This window comes from Equus caballus, chromosome 20 (assembly GCF_041296265.1).
Source record: "Equus caballus isolate H_3958 breed thoroughbred chromosome 20, TB-T2T, whole genome shotgun sequence".
Taxonomy (NCBI): domain Eukaryota; kingdom Metazoa; phylum Chordata; class Mammalia; order Perissodactyla; family Equidae; genus Equus; species Equus caballus.
Genome location: NC_091703.1, coordinates 2650909 through 2670955, shown reverse-complemented (window position 1 = coordinate 2670955; position 20047 = coordinate 2650909). Strand labels below are relative to the sequence as shown.

General features: G+C 41.0%; 1 long non-coding RNA gene across 2 annotated transcripts; it reads right to left on the bottom strand.

Annotated features, from left to right (window-relative positions):
• Positions 1 to 1858: 1858 nt before the first annotated feature.
• On the bottom strand, positions 1859 to 8569 carry LOC111769232 (uncharacterized). 2 transcript variants are annotated; one of them, XR_011429417.1, is made up of 3 exons: positions 8431 to 8569; positions 4943 to 5088; positions 1859 to 3679 (listed from the first exon to the last, which is right to left on the bottom strand). It is a non-coding gene; the product is annotated as an uncharacterized lncRNA (long non-coding RNA). The 2 variants fall into 2 exon arrangements; XR_011429418.1 differs by lacking the exon at positions 8431 to 8569 and adding an exon at positions 5547 to 5899 and having other exon boundaries at positions 2490 to 3679.
• Between the last annotated feature and the right edge of the window lie 11478 nt (positions 8570 to 20047).

The following is a 20047-nucleotide window of genomic DNA, read 5'->3' as shown; positions in this document are numbered from 1 at the left end:
ATCTCTCCATGTTCATGATCTCATTCGGGACTCTTGCTTTAAAGATCAAATCTATAACTCCAGCCCTGACCAGTAACTCCAGATTCTTATGTTCAGCTCGACACTTCTACTTAGAAATCTAACAAACAGGGGCCAGCCCGGTGGCGCAGTGGTTAAGTTCACACCCTTGGCTTCGGCCGTCCGGGGTTTGCCAGTTCAGATCCTGGGTGCGAACCCCCGTGCTGCTTATCAAGCCATGCTGTGGCAGGCATCCCACATATAAAGTAGAGGAAGACGGGCATGGATGTTAGCTCAGGGCCAATCTTCCTCAACAAACAAAAGAGGAGGGTTAACGGCAGATGTTAGCTCAGGGCTAATCTTCCTCAAAAAAAAAAAAAAAATCTAATGAACATCTTAAATTTAACACTTCCAAAATAGAATTCCTGATATTTTCCCCCAAATCTGCTCCTCTTCCAGTCTTCTCCATTGCAGTAAATGGCACTGAATTCACTTAGTTGCTTAATTCACTAATAATAATGATAATAACGCTTACCAACACATACATTTTTATTGGAGGCCAAATGCTGTTCTAAACAGGAAACCTGCTTATCTTTAAAGTTTCACATTTTCTGCGTTGGGCTTCCTTTTGGCCTTAGTTTCTTAGGAAAGTTCCTTTTGTGCATTGAAGGAGCTCACTCAAAGGACGTGTTCACCAGCTCTCCACCCAGCCCAGACTCCCACCCACTCTTGGGTTAGACTATGGATGTTGTAAGCCTGCCTTGTTGACTCCTGAATAACTCCCTCCTCCCAGGCAAATGCCATGTCCCTTTAGTGTGGTAAGAATGAGCTAGTGACAATAATTACCCTGGCTATTTCACAACTAGGGTACAGAGAATTCATGCAGAAGACAATGCCTCTCAAAATTATAAGAGGATAAACTATGAAAAAGCACAACCACAAGAAAATGCATTGGCCCAAAATCGAGAGCCATGAGGTAACAATAGTACAAGCTGTGCTTTACTATACTGCGAACCACTGTTTTATGTCACCTGCTAGCCATGAGAAACATACTCTGAGGCCACATTCATGAGCCAGTGCAGGCATCGAATGATTACCGGCAACATGCACCCTTTGCCTGGCAATTTGGTGGCCATCTCTCATTGAAGGGCTCGAGGTGTGTGGCTCGGTTTCACAAGCAATCATGGGGAGGGGTAAACACGCTTGACTGATGAATGATAGCAGCTCTTAAAACACCACAGACGTTTCCAGCGCCCAGAAGTGTTTATTTTTTATACTAAATTAAATTCATTTTCTTTCTCATTCCCTCTAAGGAAAAAGGTGGTAAATTTAAATTCAGAGTGGACTGCTCTATTGAAGATGGGCATGTGCCACAACCTGTAAATAGGCTATGGCTTGGGTCTGTACTTTAGCAGGAGGATAGTGGGAGGGAGGAGATTTAAGGGCAAGGAAGGAAAAAGGGAAACCTTCAATGAGCACTGTACCAGTGTGCAAGGAGCACTTAGCTAATTGCCTTGCTCACAGAAGGAACTTGATAAATATTTTGTATTTACCACATATAGTAATAATCAAACAGTAATAATTTATCACATTGTAGTACATGATAAATGTTTATGATGGAAAAAGAGAAGGAAACAATACTTAAGGAGCATCTGCTTTGTGCCAGCACCACAATGCTGGGAAACAGAAAATATTCTCTCCATCAGGCACGTTAGAAAACTGAAGCTTAGAGAGGTCCATCCGCCCCAGGCACACAGGGCAGACCAGGATTTAAGCACGAGTCCCTTGGATTCCAAAGCCCATTTTCCATCCGTTTATGTTTGTCCACATTGCCTCCAATGATGAGAGCGACAATAGACACTTATTTATACAGTGCCTATTTATTTTGTTTATATAAACCATTCTGGCCATTTTTATGCTAATAAATTTATTACCTCTCAAAAATCTATTTTAGACTAGGCACTCACGGAATCCTAACTGTCGGGGTTTTTTTCATGTTACCATGACCCTGGTAATTCCCACCAGCTGCATACTGGCCAGCAGAGAGATGTTTTCAGAAGAGCACGTCTTTCCAATGGATAGTTTGCCCTGGTTTCTAAGGACCACAGCTCAATGATTCAGAAATGTACAGAGACTCTAGTAGGAGCTGAGGCAGGATGAGAAATTCAGATTGTTATCATTTTAAGATTGATATCAAATTAAGATTGATATCATCTTAAGACACTGAGCTGAAACAAAGCCACGTTTTGTAAATCAATTTCAAAGGACAATTAGACATTGCTTTTTTCCAATTTTTAAAAATTTAGTCACAAATGGATTTGTAAAGGCACACACGGTTACACATAAAATAAGAAGAAATGTGACAGCTGTGAATTATGATCTTTAAGAAAAGAAGACATTTGACTTGCTTTTCAGCAAAGGTCATTATAAATGTTGGGCAAATCTTGACAATGATTCTGATTTTTTTTCTACATTTTAAAAACAAGCATGTAGGTTCTTCACTTCACAAAGTGTGTATATTTTCTACATACAAGCAAGAATAGGGAAGGCCAACAATATTTATTTATTCATTCTTCATTAAGTATTTGTTGCATGTTCATTGTGTCAAGAACTGTGCTAGGTCTCAGCGTAATGGCTCAGTAGAACACTACCCCTGCCTTTCAGTAGCTCAGTGTTTAGGGGAGAGGACACAGAAATGAAAGCAGAGGAATCAAACTAATACAAGATTAGTACCAAAATATCGGCAAAATGCTATGAGGTCAGATTTCAGAAACTCCTCTCCCATTTAAACAAAAAACCCCCACAAAACTCTTGTCCTAATCTACTAAGTATTAATTCTTTGAGCTAAAGACTTGATCTGGAAGAGGTAACACACTTTCTGGAACACTCTGGGCCTTCCTACTGTAGTGTTTCTGATCACAATGAACCTCTAGGGCAAATGGCCGTATCCTGCTCTCTCTGGATATTGAATTCCTATTCATTCTTCGAAGTCCAGCAGAAAAGCTGCCTCCTCCAAGAAGACATTTTTGATCCCCTAAACTTAATACGCTCTGTGCCTGCTACCACTGTCTTACAAACAAACCACTCTCTACCCGATGCTATGGTGATTTTTTTCTGGTTTTTGCCTTCAGGAACACATGGCTCAGGTTGAGGCATCTGAAGTCACCGAAGAGAGAGAGGTCCTCTTCCTCCCTTCCTCTGGAGAATCTCTTCCTCTCATGGAGCTAAGCTGATGCTGCTGAAATTCAGTCAAAAAAATGCACTTCAAAGTGTACATGGGCCAGCCACCACTGGGCAGCAGGATCCACGGCTTTCTGGGTGTGTCCTTCTCTGCCAGGCCTGGCTCCATACGGACAAGACTGTCTGTGGAACCTGGAGTAGAGCATCTGGGCATCGGCTCCCCATGAATCCACTTGGTGATCTTAGTAAAAAAATTAGAATCATGATTATATAATGCCCTGGATCAAGGTTAAATTGTACAAAATGGAATGAGTGACCACTGGCCAAGCCATCTCTGCTTTGGCAGCAGTGTAATGTATCAGTGGCTGAGGCTGTGTTCTGAGACAATAACAAACAGCTCTGAAATCCCAGGGCACACCGCAGCAGAGGCTTCTCTCTCACTCCCGTTACGTCCATCTTGGCTGTGGTTCTGCTCCATCCATGCTTCCTCCCAGGACCTAGGCTGAAGAAACAACTTTTATTTGGAAAAATGCAGACATCCTAAAAGAGAAGAAAGAAGGTAGACAGACCGTGTGATAGCTTTTCAAGCTTCCTCTTGGACATGGCACAGGTCACTTCTGCTCCTGTTCCATTGTTAAAACAAGCCCATGGTCAAGACTGATGTCAATGGGATAACGGTGTATAATTCCCACAGAAGGAGAAGCCTGTAGGAGGGGCGGTGAATATTTTAAACAATAATTTCATCTACCACAACATATGAGAAAGATTTGGATATTGAAGCAATCCAGAAAGAGCACTAGACCAGTAGGTTCTTATTGAGTTTTAGAACATGAAATATGATCATGTCAGTTGTCTGGTTCCAGGCCTTAACTTTTTCACTATAAAATCAGAGGTTTGCTCGACATGGTTATCAAGTCCCTTCCAATTCTGCCACTGAGCCCAAAGCCTTGCATTATGATTATTTGTTCTGCTATCTTATCCAAAGGACAAGTGCCAGTATCATTTCTATATTTCTCAGAGACCTCACCAAGCGTAGTGCTTAAAACATTGGTTGAATAAATAAGTTAAACCCCATGAATAACTACACTTTAGCGCAAATTCATTAAATAACATCCTGGAAGCAGGTTCAATAGATGGAAGGTGGAAAGCAGTGAGAACCTGAGGCATAGAGTGAAGGGACAGAAGGAAAGAGAAGACACGGAGAGCACAGCAGGCGGGCCGAGGAGAAGCACGCGCTGGGGAGCCATGGGCCTCTAGCTCCTGGGCTGCTCCTCTGAGGGCAGCTGGGCGACTGCAAGCCTATGTTAGGACCAGATACAGGTCTGGATTTCCCAATGGCTGAAAATTGCTAAACTTACTAAATCCAAAGGCATATATATTTTGAAACTATTGCAAATGGCAAGAGGTTCTGTTGGCTTTTTTCCTGTTCCTTATTTTGTATAGGAAAACTAGGCAAAGAGCACACTCCCAAACGGTTAGAATTCAATGATAGGAAATGCACTAGTATTGTATAAAAGTGAAATTCCTGATTTTACTGTGAAAAGGAAATGACAGTCTTTCGAACCTAACAAAATCGTAGATTGCCAAGAAAATGCTCTCAACCAGAAGGAATCAGCCAAGAAGAAAAATACATTCAGTGCTTTTGTTCCCATTTACTGTGTTTTTGTGAGGTGATGAATAATCATTTTTTAAAAACCATCCTATATACACCACAACTACACAGCATTGCTATTAAATAATTCCAAAGTGTAATGTGGTTTCCTACTTCCTCTTCAGCTGGAGGATGCGTCTCTGTCTTCTGCTCCCCCGCTCTCGTCCTGCGCTCCACGTGCAGCCCGGCGGGGTCCCCTGCCAGCGCTCCTCCTCGGTTTAACAACTGGAGTCCATGGGAGCTCCCCAGTGATTTCACTCCTTGGTTGTAAGAATAAATCGAACGTTCAGATTTACTTTTTATCAATGCAGTGTGAAGGCTGTCAAAGAATGTAATGTAATTTGAAATTTAAAACAATTAGAACCATGACACAGATAAAATCCATCCAAAATCACAGGGGCTGTTTTCTAAGCACAACCAACATCATGCCGCTGAAAAATGGATTTTTTTCCTTAACTAGCTTCAACAGGATGAGCAGTAAAACTCCGAATGCTGCAGTGAGGGTCTGAGAAGTGGAAGAGAAAGCGGGCGAAGGAAGGACAAGGCAGAGGTCAGGGTATATATAACCCCTGAAGAAGCCACTGTCCCCTCTTCCCTTTCTTGCTTTCAGGTATTACCTCCAGACTTGAGAGGGTACCGTTTCAGAAAAATATATTCAAGGAGAGGCGCTTCTAAACCATCACTTTGTACCTCCTCCCTCGGAACTCTGTGTTCTTACCTCTCTTGCTGACTTGGGAGAGGAGGACTGGCTTTCCCTTTGGGGAGGGAGGACGCCAAGCCCCTTCTTCGCCTCCACACCAGTGGCTTCCCCGCTGGCTGATACCACTAACAAGCAGTGCCACCAAGTGGGAACAATCGATCCTTAGGCCTGACGCTTTAAATCAAAAGCAATTTATCATTTTCCCCAACTGTCCAGAATATTGCTGGCTCCAGTGGCTAAAACTGTGTCCGTGGGGGACAACGAGAATGTTTAGTGAGCTTATGATGTAGAATATGTAACGCCACTAGTGCTTTCCAGCGTTACTTCGCCATTAAACATGCAGCTCTTGAAGCCGAGCAGCGCGCGTGGCGAGGATGCAAGACTCCCCCGTCTGCTTCAGGAAGTCGGCGCCAGCCTGTGAGCGCGCATTTTCCTTGGAGATGGGCCATCTTCACACGGTGCCGGCGTCCCCTTCCAGCCTTCCTGTCACTGCTTCGGGTCCCGACCCGGCCTGGGGCGCCGCGCACGGATCTCTTGCCATTTCCTGCGTTCTGCGCGAGCACTAATTGAAAATTTGGGTGGCCTTGCTTATTTATTTTCCTGGAATGTAGTGGGTTATATTTTCATGGCATTTTCTCAGCAATGCCGTGTTTCAATTTCAAACTACGACAATGAGAAGAAAAGCCAGTCCCATCAGCTCGCAGACACACAACAAAAGACCGTCCCCTCGTTTGAATTGCAGTATGGCCTTTACAAATTGTAACTAAATGGAAGCGATCAGAAATGCCTGTTTTTTCATGAAACTAAAAAGACAAGTTTACTTTCTCCTTAAAAAGGAGAAAACACGGTGATGTGCTCAGTTACTATGAGAAATAAAATATAAATAGGAGGGAACATTATTTGGTAAAATTCAACGACTGCCCATGTCTAAATCTTCATAAAATGACTGGCTCGAATTTTCTGTCAGATTAATATATTAAAAAAATAGCTTGCTTCTCTATGCTGTAGCACTGCAATTTCCTACCAGTTGCAGCCTGCTTGTGGTGCATGAGCATTTTTCTCTAGGAATATGAGGCTAACGGCGAAATTTTTAATTTTATCAAGATGTTACACCATGTTGTTCTAATAATCCACCACTGCTGTAAATTCTGCCTAACATTCAAAGAGGACTCTATTTCAATGAATTTGTGTAAAAACACAGTTTTGGCAAAAATTAAATTTATTTACATGGCTTATGGAATTTATACCTTAAAACTGACTTTTGATTTCATCCCGGATGTGTGTATCTTTCATTTCTGAACTAAGAGCACAGACAGCGAATTTTTAACATCTAATGCATTCTTCATAAAATATATTAAAAGAAAGATTTAGAACAGTTGAAAATATATGCAAATGTTAAATAGAGTTAGTCACCAAAGACAATTAGTTAAATTCAACTCCCTGAGTGCCAGTTGAGGGGCAAATACATTTCCAGTTTTGTATCTTTAAAATAGGAGTGCGCCTGGGTCATTTCCTCTATCGTGAGAGCTACCTTCCTTTGGTTTATCTGCATTTCTGCCACTGGTGTAATCGATGGGCACACTAATTGCACATCAATTCACCTCAAAATGGGAAAATGATAAGACCTTTCTGTGGAGCCAAGGTTGCCATGGCTGTGAGCTAAAAGCAAAATCTTGAAAAATATTCGTCCTATTCAGGTTTAGGCAACTGATTTGGGAAATAGAAAAATTTCGTCTGTTCATTTTAATCAAATAATTAATGGTATTAAATTGATATTCTGAGTTACTTTTTATAAACTGGAGATAGCAGTAAATTATCAAAAAATAACAATAACACAAATCATATCTTCACATAAAAAATAAGTATATAAAGGTGTCTGACTTCTCAGGTGAACAAACTGATTAATGCCTTACTGTAATTCATAAATAGGATTTCTTTTCCATACACATTTTGTCTTAAAATTGAAAGTGTTAAAGAGGGAAAAAAATCTGCTTGGACTATGCAAATATTCCCTAGCTGAAGTACTTATTTTGAATATCAGGATGTGAGTTGAATAACATAATTATGGTTTTTTACATAACTGATTATGTATTTGAAACTTATTATGTAAGAGGTGCTGTGAATATAGTAATGGTAACATGTCATGTTTATAGAGCTCTTCATAAACTGTAAAAGTATTTTTCAACATGTATAATTGAGGTTCATAATAATTCTCTGAGGCTCACTTGTTTAAAAAGCACATTAAACTCAATAAGAAGAGATACTAAAGGAAAATAAGTCTGTTTATTAAAAATAGAGACATACGAATGGAATCAAGTTTGAAAAATAGAAAAGATATTGCAGTTTCAATGAACAAGATGACGTTGGATGGCTGTGCTGAGTATGTGAACCAGCGCGGGACAGGATTATTGTAGCTCTTCTGAACAATTCAGAAAACAAGCTGGCAGACATTCGTTAACTTGGTAAGTTCCACTATATTTTATTTAGTGGTTGTTTTCATTTGACTTTTTTAAATGAAATATTAAAAGGAAATCACACTATTTGCATCCATATGATTTCTTTCCTAGTAGCGAGCCTCTTATTGTGTCTGCCTTGTTACGTTAAATTATACCTTAAGAAAATAAATGCCATCTGGGACATAGTCCATTTGGAGGCTTGCCTTTCATAGTTAAGTCTGAACAGATACGGGGAAAGACATGTTTTACTATTTGTACAAAGCCTCAAAAAATAAAAATTACACATTTGTAATATTTCCCATTATCATTTCCACTTTGCTGGAGTTAACAATGAATTTTACCATGGCTGATAATTTCTCCCCTAGATGTCAGATAGCAAAATTAAAATACTTTTTAAAAGAATGTGCTTCACAGAATAAACAAGAACAGAACTTCTTCTGACTTACCCTTTCCTGTGCAGAGCAGAGAGCTGCCATTTCCTTCCAGCAGAGACGTGTAACTCCAGAGCACAGTTTACAACTCGTGCATAGACATAATTCACAGCTGAAGCTAAGCATTACCCAAAAGAAATTAATTCCTAAAATTTCAAAACTATTCCTAATGAAAATGCAAAGCCTGGGCTGGGAGATTTATATAACAGAGAACCGGCCATTATCTGCAGAGTAAGCTGAAGAGGGACAAGGTTGCCAAATGGGTATGCAAAAAAACAAAAAAAACTGAAAGCGTAAGTATAAACTATCTTCTCATCTTTGCTTTCTTTAGAAACTTAATGACTTCGACAGAAAATTCGGGTATATGTACCATGTTGGATAATAGAATGATTGGATCTGTGTATCGGTTTTCTACAGCTGACATTCGACTGTAAACAACTGACAGCTCACCTGATTTGGATTAGTTTATCCAAAGCACAAGGCAAAATAAACAAAGTTCCTGATTTCTTTTTCTTGAGAAAATAAGCTGGTTCTTCTGAACATTTTCTTGTCATAAAGGCAAAAAGATGTGATATAACTAAGAGAACAGGTATCTATCAGACATCCAAGCCTAAGGATATGCCAGTGTAGACTGTCTACTCACTTCAAGACTGGGAGAGAAGAAACCTTGTGGTTAGGAAGCCCGAACTCTCCCAAACACATCTCTCCAGTTATACAGGCCATGAATGATCTGAGGGGCTGTCGAAAGCAAAGTACCAGTTTACAATCTTCCTATGATGAGTAGGTCAGCCACAAAAAAGAAACGTGTTAATCAGAGAGTTTTTTAAAAATTAGGATGGTGCTGTCAGCATTCTTTTTACATAGAATTCTGCTGAAGACATCAATTTGCAGAAAAGATGAAAGAGCTGTGGGGAGAACAAATATTTAAACTGTGATTGATGAGAAAGGATGATGCAAGGTGGATTAAAGTTGGGCCAAGACAAAATAGAATCTAAACATTCAAAAGGCCTCAAGCCCCCACAGCCACTCCCCCCAGTTCCTTACACCCACCATCAGAACGTGACTTCCAGTCTGACCGCCTCCACTCACCCTAGTGGAACTCTTCTCAGTAGTTGCTGTCTCCAAATTTGGTTTAAGTTTTCAGTCTTTTCTTAAGACAGTGTGTGAGTGTAACAGGCAGTGCTGGGCAGTGACCCAGGGTGTTGACTGCTGGCCTGCCCACAACAAGCCTTTGGACTACCTGCCAGGCTAGGCCCAAAGACGAGGTGGGAAACTCCTTGAGTAGGGGACATTCTTCCGCAGGCTGGGGAGACCTGTCTTAATCTGCCACTTCCTTTAGCTTAAACAAGCATGAAAGATAAAATGACAAGTCACTGAAATTACTTGTTACTGTTTAAAAAAAAGAATTTCTAATTTTCTCAGAAGTGTTTATTGTGTTCAAAAATTAGAAGAGAAGGAAGGAAGAAGAGAGGGGGGAGAAGAAGGGAGGAAAGAAGAAATCCTAGTCAGTCTCTTGACTCAACCGTCTCCTCTGTCCACTTCCATGTAAGTTTTTTCTTTTTAATTTTGATTAGTTAGATCATAGTTCTCACTTGCTTCCTGCCAGCCATTTTTGATTTTCTAACAACTTTTTCTCTTCAGTATGAAAGTGTGATTTTCAGGAAACAAAAAGCCACAGTATATAATCAATCCCTATGACTCTAAAATGAATTATTTCTGCAAAAGTAATAAGTTAACATCTGTCACTACCATCACTTGCAGACCGAAATGCTTGCTTCAATCTTCTGAAATGTTCTGGTGGCTATCATCTACTGACCACCCCTGGAGCATGGACACTCCCCGGACTGCTCGTTAGGATCTCTGTGTGCATTTTGTTTACAATGGCCTGAAAAGAACTTGGGGTATGTTGGTAACCAAAACTAGATGGAGATTTTAAGACCTCAGACTCCTATAGATTTTATACTTTAAAGAAGGTTTTTGTCTCTTAAGTATTTCTCAGCAGTTGAAGACTGTTAATTATAAATATTATTGGCAATATTAATTTTATTAATAATTAATACAGATATGATGAAATAATGTTAGTACATGTTCATATTTCAGAGTTGCTACATTTTTTAACATTTAGTTATTTCATATTTAAATAAGCTGCTTGCTTAGCCTTCTTGGAAGAGTAGTTCATTAAAATGCTTCTACAATGAGAAATATTCTAATTTCCACTTTAAGAAATGTAAGCGTTCTCAAGTTTATAAAAGTTAATTTGTTGTTTCTATTAGTCTAGATGCTAAGACAATAAGGAATCTCATTGGATAAAGCAGAAAGCTTTGAATCCATTACAGAAGTACCTGCACTCTATAATTATATTTTATAAGGAAGGTCAGTATTCTAAATTAGATTCATTAACTGTCATAAAATATATAACATTTCTGGTAATTTAAAACTGTTTAACATGTAGTTATTAGAGCCCCCTAATCAGGATGGGCATACATTTTTTAAACCATTTTAAGTTTTAAAATCATTTGAATGATTTGTTATTGTCATTTTTCAAAAATAGTAGTAATAAGGTGTATTTAATTGCATACTTATTCTCATATGAAGCTTACAAATGCCTTTATTTCCAATAGAGATCACAATAATGTGAATGTGTGCATAGAATGTGAATTACAGTATTTATATATATTTCTTCCATATATATAAGTTCACATTAAAAAATGCAAAGATTATTAGTGTATGGGTCACTTACATTTTCAAGTAGCAAGTTTATTCACGCTTGCATTGTAAAAAGATTAGTTGTGTCAATATCCGTGTGCCTGGGACTATTTCCGCCCTCAAACACTGCTTACCTAATTGTGCTGGCTCATGAGCCCAACCAATAGAGCAGCACTCTGTATTTTCTTCCACTGAAAATCTGCTGAATTAACATGTTAGAGTATGCTTGAAAAACAAGAAGGAAAGACCGATTCTTCAGAGTTTTAGCTGCCATTTTCTTATTTGTTAAAGATGTTCCCCCAACAGATTCTCTGAGGCAGTCAATTTGTATTAGCCCTAATTGTAAATATTTATCAAAGAAGACCTAGGCACAAAAAATAAAAAGAAGATAAAACACGATTTTTCACTTAATCTCATCACCTCCCACCATCCAAAATACGTTTTTCTTATTTTGCTTTTGGAAAATATTGCAAAAATAATAATAATTATAATGTCTTTACCTTAATGACAGATTAGCTTAATTTATAGGAGCCAAGAGAGGACATATAGAAAAAAAGAGCAATGCCTGGAGTATAAGAGGAACTGTGTCAATAGTTGCTGATTTGAAGAAATGAGCTTGCATTGCTGCAAATACCTTACAGAGGCTCTCTCTGAATTAGCGGCTAGACAATTAGTTTTGTTCAGAAAATAAATCTTTCTTGAAAGTGTTTCCTAGAAGTACACTGCCTCTAGGATCAGTTAAACACAGATTTCTTAGACATTTAAAAGATCATTAACAGCTCTACTGAGGTATAATTGATACATGAAAACTGCACATATCTAATGGATACAGTTTGTTGAGTTTAGAATTTAGCCATCTTTAAAGGAAAGAATTACTAGGTTGTAAACGAAGAAAAGAAGATGAAAATTCTGCAAATATAGAAGATCAACTAAAAATGCAAAAAGCTCCCCACTCTGTTTGATGTGAGAAGCTGACGAGTCACATGCAGGAAGAACAGTCTAAATTCTTTGAGAATTAATTTATCTTTTATGACTCTTAAAGCATGCCAAACATATGAGGGGGGAAGGACGAGGGCTGGAACAGCCATGCATTTCAGTCCCCTTTTCTTTTGGGTGATATTATACTTTACATTATTGTTTCTGCCTTGAGATTATATTTACCAGAAAAATCGCTGCCAAATTTAGAGTCAGTAGTGCCAGCAAATTTATGCAAAGCATTAGAAAACTAGATGGCGTTTAATATTTTTTTTCCTTGATATTAGTCAACCTTGTGCCTTGTCACACCATGGCTGGTCATTTTTCCACTAGACAGTGGAAAAAGATCAGTGACCCTTCAGAGCAAGCCAGAATTATAACCAAGGAAAACACGGTCTATAAATTCTGCTTCAAATCTGATTTTCCTAGGGACCAGTCCAGTTCGCATGCTCCACTTCAGCAGCCTGGGGTTCGCGGGCTTGGATCCCAGGTGCAGACCTACACACCACTCATCAAGCCGTGCTGGGGCGGTGTTCCACATACAAAACAGAGGAAGACTGGCACAGATGTTAGCTCAGGAACAATCTTCCGCACACACACACAAAAAAAACAAGCAAAAAAACCTCCTGATTTTCCTAAAGAATAAAAATTTCCTTCTAAATGTGTTCTAACAAATACCTGCTTACAAATAGGAGGCCACTTAGCAGCAAAAACAATTCTATGTAAACATATCCAAACAAAAGACGAAGTCAAAGGACTAACAGCGATCACTGAGATTTTCTTTCACAATTTGAAATCAACAGAGCATGTAAATTTCTAGGATAAAATTATAAGTAAAAAATTAGATAGTCTCCGTTTGTTCTCAACTAAAACTTTGTTAGGAATCCTCACAAGTATACAGTCCTGAAAAGCTATTGTTTATTAGAAAGAAAGCATATGCATGTACTAAAGTCTATCATTCACGTCTGTGCATCCATTTGAACTTCTAATCCATGTTAGTGGGATGAATATGCATCATGTTAATATATGTAAAAACATTACAGTAATGCACACCAGCACAGACCCACACATCCAAGATCTAAGAAAATGTGGCCAAGCTTAGAAGGAGTTACTTTATGGGAAAGTGGGAATTCGATAAAAACACAAAGTTGAAAATGCAAACCACGTATTTAACATTATATTGTTTTCCTCTTTATTACTTTACTCCACAGCTAACCCACTATGGTTTGGCCTTCTACTACAGTACCCTAGCCAGGGACAAAGAAGCAAAGTAACTGGTTCACAGGGCAGGGGGCCGAGGAGGTGTGGAGTAGTTCAGGACAGAGGAGCCAAGAGTTATGCAAACAAAATGACCAACAGTCTGCTTCAAGGTCAGAGAAAGCAACCGCCAAGTTCTGTTTTAAATGGACTGCCTTATGGGCAACAAATTCAAAGAACAAAGTATCGAGGAGAAAAAAAAAATCCCTTTAAATGCATAGCAAGAACAATTAGTGTGATCCACTACCCATGGCACATAGTTATTCAGAAAAACTCTTAACACTCCCCTATAGGTGCTGTCCTACACAGACGGCCAGATCAAGTCGCCAGAGAGCAGGCCCTGCAGGTCAGCCAAAACTCACTGCAGAATAGTTGTTTGTTGAAAAGTGAGGGGGCCGGCCCCGTGGCCATGTGGTTAAGTTCAAGCGCTCTGCTTCGGAGGTCCAGGGTTTGGATCCTGGGCATGGACATGGCACCGCTCATTAGGCCATGCTGAGGTGGCGTCCCACATGCCACAACTAGAAGGACCCACAATTAAAATATACAACTATGTACTGGGGGGATTTGGGGAGAAAAAAAGCAGAAAAAAACAAAAGAAGATTGGCAACAGTTGTTAGCTCAGGTGCCAATCTTAAAAAAAAAAGAAAACAAAAAGAAAAGTGTGGTCATGGGAATTTAGAGCTTAAAGGGCTTCAAGGTTTCTCCCACTTGACCATCTTATTTTATAAATGAGATAACTGGAACTCTCAAGAGGTCAAAGAACACATCCAATCAGGGTTGATATCAAGCGTGGCCCAGAATGTGGGTTTCTGGACTCTCAGTGTAATTAATCTAAATCTATGTCCATGTATCTATATTTAAACCAACAGCACTGTAGTCAATTCTTGATTTTTCAGGGGCTGTGAATATTTTTGTTTCTTTTAGTATTTCACTCCTCAAACTCCACCAAGGGTGGAAGAATAAGTTCTTACTCAAATCAATTGGCCACGCTCTATGTTACCACTTTTGTTATAGGGGATCAGTCAGAAAGAACAAAGGTTCAGACTGTTACCTAAAGTGTGGACTAGAAATTATCTTTGGCTTTTAATTTTCCATGTAATCCTCATCCCTTCGTACCACGGAAAGTATAAAGAGGGCTCTGCCCTGCTGGAGGACTGGCCAGCACACCGACAGCAGACGAGTACCAGCAGCTGCTTAGAGATGCGCTCCCAGGAGGCAGCTCCATGCAGGTGGGCAGGTCGCACAGTCGGGAGCCAGGATACTGTGCAGTGGGACAGTGAGCAGGCGTCTTGCACACTGTTGCTTGTAATCGCCTTTGGGAACTACATTCAAAGGGAGCACAACTGAGTTAACATAGGCAAAATCTACTGAAAACAGAGGGTGAGAAAACTGTCTTTCGGGAGTTTAAAATCTTTTGTTGGGTTTGTAGGAAACCAAGGTGTTCGCCGAGCAATGAAAGGACTCAGATAAAAATCTGTCATATTAGAACAAGAAGATATGAGATATGAGGCCAGGCAGACAAACGGTACGCAGGCGTTTCTGAGACTCCTGGGAAGTGGGAAGCCTTCAGAGGCACGTGGATAGGACTCAAATCCTATACAAAAGTCCAGAGGCCAGCAACATGCCTCCCTGCGCAAGTGAAACTGTAACTGGAGCTTCTGCTCCAAACAGGGTGACATTCCTTCATGGCAGACAGAGAAAGCGGCCAGCCAGCCAGTCTGCTGCCCTAAACCTCAATCTGTTAGGAGAAATATCACATCAGTGGAATAAACTGCGAATGGGGTACCATTTCCTACATCTTTTCTATGACTGCAGGAACAACTGATAAAATGCAAATTGGCCTTGTTCCCACTGAAGTATATAGGACCTTGAAGTGGAAAGTTTTAAAAGACAAAACAGTACATAAAAACTCAAAAATGAAAAAACTCAACCACTTACTACTGACTAGCAATTTAAAAGAAATTAAAATGCTATCTTGCGTTTAGTTATAGATCCTTCATTTAGAACATGAAGAGGTCTAAATTCCTACTCACAGAAAATCACAGGATTAGGTTGTCCCTGCCCTCTCTGCAGCAGCAGGGCAGGCCTGGCAGGGAAAGGAGATCCCGTGGTGGCTAAGATGAGTTGTTTTCACTTTCTGACCCAGTTCCCTCTCGCCAGGTTCCATATTTCTCATATCTCTTTGGCAGTGAGTAACTTCCCTCAATTTCTCTGTTCTCTTCTGGACCACCTACAGGCATGGCCTACTGCCAGAGACACCCAGATATAAACACAGGTGGTAAACACAGCTGTATCACTGTGCTGGGTGGCAGTGGCGGCCATATGGTTGGAGTAACACTGTTGAAACACCATATCCCTGTATAGACCAGCTTTATTTACAGGTTTCTTAATAAAATATGCAAATAGCAAGTAAATAGAAAACCACAGAGCTCTGCTTTGCTGTAAAATTGATTGGAGACATTTGACTATTTTGAGGGCTTTGCACATACAGATCTCTGAAGATGAGAACTGTAGATGCGGAAGTCCACACAATGACATTTGCTAGGATTACACAATAGTAAGATTAAGGTTAAAAAAAAATGATGCAAGGAGCTTCCTTAACCAACAGGCCCAGGCTGGGAATTGCTAAAACAGAGTTGTAATTATTACAACCTGGGAGGATGTCAAACTGTCCTTGTGATCTTAAACCATAAAAGACTCCAGCGAGAAATGACAAAGTTGGATGGTAATCAGAGAAACATCTCAATCATTCATGTATTGTCAAGATTTACATATCAAATTTTGCTCATCTCTTTGTGCCTTTAAGTGATCAGTAAGCATATTTTGAAATAGACAACTGGAAATAGGCATCTCTCTCAACTCTGCCACTATCACAATGTAGTTATTATCTTTAGTTTTTCATTCAACACTTATTTATTGAGCATCTACTATGTGTGAAGCATGGGTGAACAACACAAAGTCCCTTCCATCAAGAAGCTTAAATCCTAGTAGAAGGAGACAAAATAAGTAAACAGATAATAATCTATTTACAAGTTGCGGTTAGTGCTCTTATTGGGTGGCTGGCCTTTTGTATCAACTACCGGCTCTGTGGTACCTACGACAATGAATAAGACAGGAATCTGCCAGCAAGGGGCTTAGAATCAATGAGTTAACAGAAGACCAACAATTGTCAGTCTTTGGTAAAAAAGATCACTAAGATGTGGCAAATTATAGCTGTTTTGAGGATTAGATTCTATACTAATGTGATCCATTACAGACTGATAGGGCATGCAGTACGAAACACTCTGGGTGTTCATTTCATGTAAAAAAAAATATATATATCTAAAGAACAGGGAACTGTGTCTGTCATATTGTTTCTTAAGACTGAAACCAAAGGAATTTCATGCTTCAAAGTTACTTTTTCTAAGTCAAAATAAATCTGATGCAGAACTGAAAACACAAAGCTATATAACAATATTTAATTGCCTCAATAGCTGCTACTGTAATTTGAGGTTTAATGATTTTATTTGCTGTCAGCTTCTGCATATACTGCACTAACATTTGCTAACTAACTTCAGAATACAGACCAGAAATTTAAGAAAAAAGAAAGAAAACATCACCACTAAGTTTTATATTAGCAAAAGATTCTCTTTCCTCTTTTGAGTATTTTTGTTTCAGGAATACAGTATTATTTGTCATTATTTGGATCCAGGAAAGATCTGTGAGTTCTCAAGAGCCATTCATACTGGCTTAATGGCAGGATGGCTTAACTTGAGAAATGGCGTGTCGCCGAGACCCAAAAGGGAGACAAGAAAAGGGTTTGGTTTCACTGTGAAGTGGGGTACCACTGCCAGGGATAGAGAAAACTTAATTTCCTTTCAACCTTTGCTGCCAGGTCTCTGACTCATGTTTCCTCTGTGTTTTACAATGGATGACCCTGGGACAGTTGACTTATTGCACGCTGGAGCAATTCTGACATGTCTTCTGATGTAAACGAGAGAAAAATGAAGTCATGCTAAGTCCCACAAGTCAAAGCTTTTTCTCAGCATGTATTTCTCTAATAGGTGTGCAATTCAGCATATAAAGATATTTGAGTGGTAGTAAGTATAGGTTGTTTTTGGTCTATAATAATGACCATCTTGGCCGGATTCCCCCAGAATCTGACCCTGAGATATGGTTTCAAGGGCTAGTATTTAATTTGGGAGGTGATACCAGGAAACACCAGGAGCAGAGTGGGTACACCAGGTAGGAAAGGGAAGGTGTGCTGTGAAGGCATTCCTGAGAGCATTGGAGCTCAGTCTCAGGGGAGCTCTGAAATACACTGGATAACATGCCTCCGAGCTACCCCGGGAGCAAGGCAGCCCAATAGTTATACAACTGTCTTTGGCTGAAGTCTGCTTCTGGGCCAACGAACTCTTCAGCACTTCCAGCTTGCCCTGCATTGAGGAAGAAAGCCCTGAGGCACAAAGGGGCAGGTGTTCCCAGAAAGAAGCCGTCAGAGAGCAGAGGGCACAGCAGAGGGATATGGGTAGGCTCTTATGGCCACTGCTTCTGTCCACCCCTCGCATGCTGTGTTGTGTTCACACTGCCCTGTCATGACTTCTCACACTGATGTCTGGTCACACCCACATCTGGAACACCGACAGGTTGAGCCGTGGGCTCCTGCTGCAGTTGGTCTTGAGGCCATTGTGATTCTCACCATCTTCTTTCTTTACTGCCCATTCTAGATTCCCCTCACCATCAACTAGCACTTCTGCTGGCCCAGGTTGCTTGCCTGATGAAGTGACCCAGACCTTCATGCCTGTAGGGTCTGAGCCCCTGGTTGCCATGCCCTTGTCAGGACAGGGTTGCTGCAGTGCCCACTTCCTGATATAACCAGGCATGCAAAAGATGCCCAATGAATGCCCTGAGTTCCAGAAATAATCCTCCCTGTCCCTATATCGTCCTGATCATAAAGGTCAATTTTTTTGTCACCTGTATGAGGATCCCAAATGAAGAGAGGGCTTTAGATTTAGCAGAACCCTCTGTTCCCTGGCAGAGCATCCTCTCCTGCCAGAGGAGCCAGGACTTTATTGGGGATGCAGCACCATGCGCTGGTATTAGGTTCAAAATATATATTGCATCCCATAGCACAGCATCCCAGTCCTGCAAAATGTTCTCCCCAAGCTGGAGCCTCAGCTGTGCCTCTAAGAGGCCATTCTAATGTTCTATCAGGGTGTCAGCTTCTGGGTGTATGATGTACGTAGAACCAGTGGATCTTGTGGTATTGTCCCCTTTGTCATACCTCTTTCACCCTTAAAGGGGTCCCTGGTCTCAGGTGATATTATGGGATATATCTCATGATGATAAATCAGACCCTCTGTGAGCAATTGGATAATGATGCTTGCCAGGGCTCTGCAGGCAGGGAAGACAAACTCAAACTCAAGATACATATCTGGGTCTGAGGAAATCACCTTGCTACCAAGTAGCTGCCTGGTCTCTTCGAGCGAAGGTATCATACCTCTGGCTGGAGCTCTGCAGCTGGCCTCTGCAGCTGGAAGGGGCAGACACACGGTCTAGGTCTGCCTTGTTAAGCGGGGTCCATGCAGCTCCGTCCCTGCCACCATGGCTACTCCATTCACAGTCCCATTGTACAAACACCAGGTTGGCCCCAGGACAGAAGTTGGTCAAACCATTCTAGGTACTTGGTGCCCCTCTGCTGTGGAAGCTTTCTAGTAGGCATTCACGTGAAACACACAGATTGGCCAAAGACGAAGTTTGTGTAAGGTGCAAGTGTGAGTTCCTGGGGTGAGAGGTGGCAAGACCCCCAGTGTGGGTGTGCCTCTGCTCACTGCTAACCTCCTCTCCATTCAGCTGCAGCAGGTTACTCCAACAGTCTCCTACCTTTAGGAATTTCTAGACCGGAAGCAGCATACTCTTGATCACATATAGTTCCAGTGTCAGGCCAACTCTCCCAAGAACATGGCCCCCATGCTCACCTCCACTTTGACGGCAGCAATTACAGGCTCCTGTGTCTCTCGCGTCAGCAAGCGCTAGCCTAGCTTAGAGTCACTTGGGAGAATCCCTTCTAAGCTTCGAAGAGGTGTCTGATCCCAACTGTTGGGGCTATCTTTAAAATGTGGATGACTTTAGGGTGACCAAATATTGTCCAAACAAGGACACTCTGGACAGCGAAAGGGGCACTCAATAATTAAGCCAGGATAACAGACAAAAACCAGGGTTATCTCTCGAAGATTGGGACATGATCACCCTAGTTATCTGTCCCCTTTTCCAGTCTAAGCGGCCAATTCCAGGACAACCAGAAAAACCCCTCTAAATACCCTGTCACACAAGCTTAAACTCCATGGTTCTCCATAAAGTCGTTTCTTTGCATAGACTCTCAACTCCTTTGCTCCCTCTGCCTTATAAAACTCCAACCTAGGTCACAACTAATTTTCTGCTCTCTTCCCACAGTAGAGCAGCCCAAACATACACGAGCATGCGGACTGGTTCCATTTTACACTCAGGACTATACATCCCAGGAGGTCGGGCGTTCAGCTCTGCCTGGAAATCTCACCACATTTTCTCAGTAATTTGCTTCACAATGTCCAAGACAAAGATTTCCCCCTTTCTCTTTTCTCCTCAACCTTCTCTCGCCCTGCCTCCTCCGTTCTCACGGATAACGTCGCTGCTCCTTTCTCAGAAGAGCATCTTCTCACCGCTCTCCCCCGCCCCC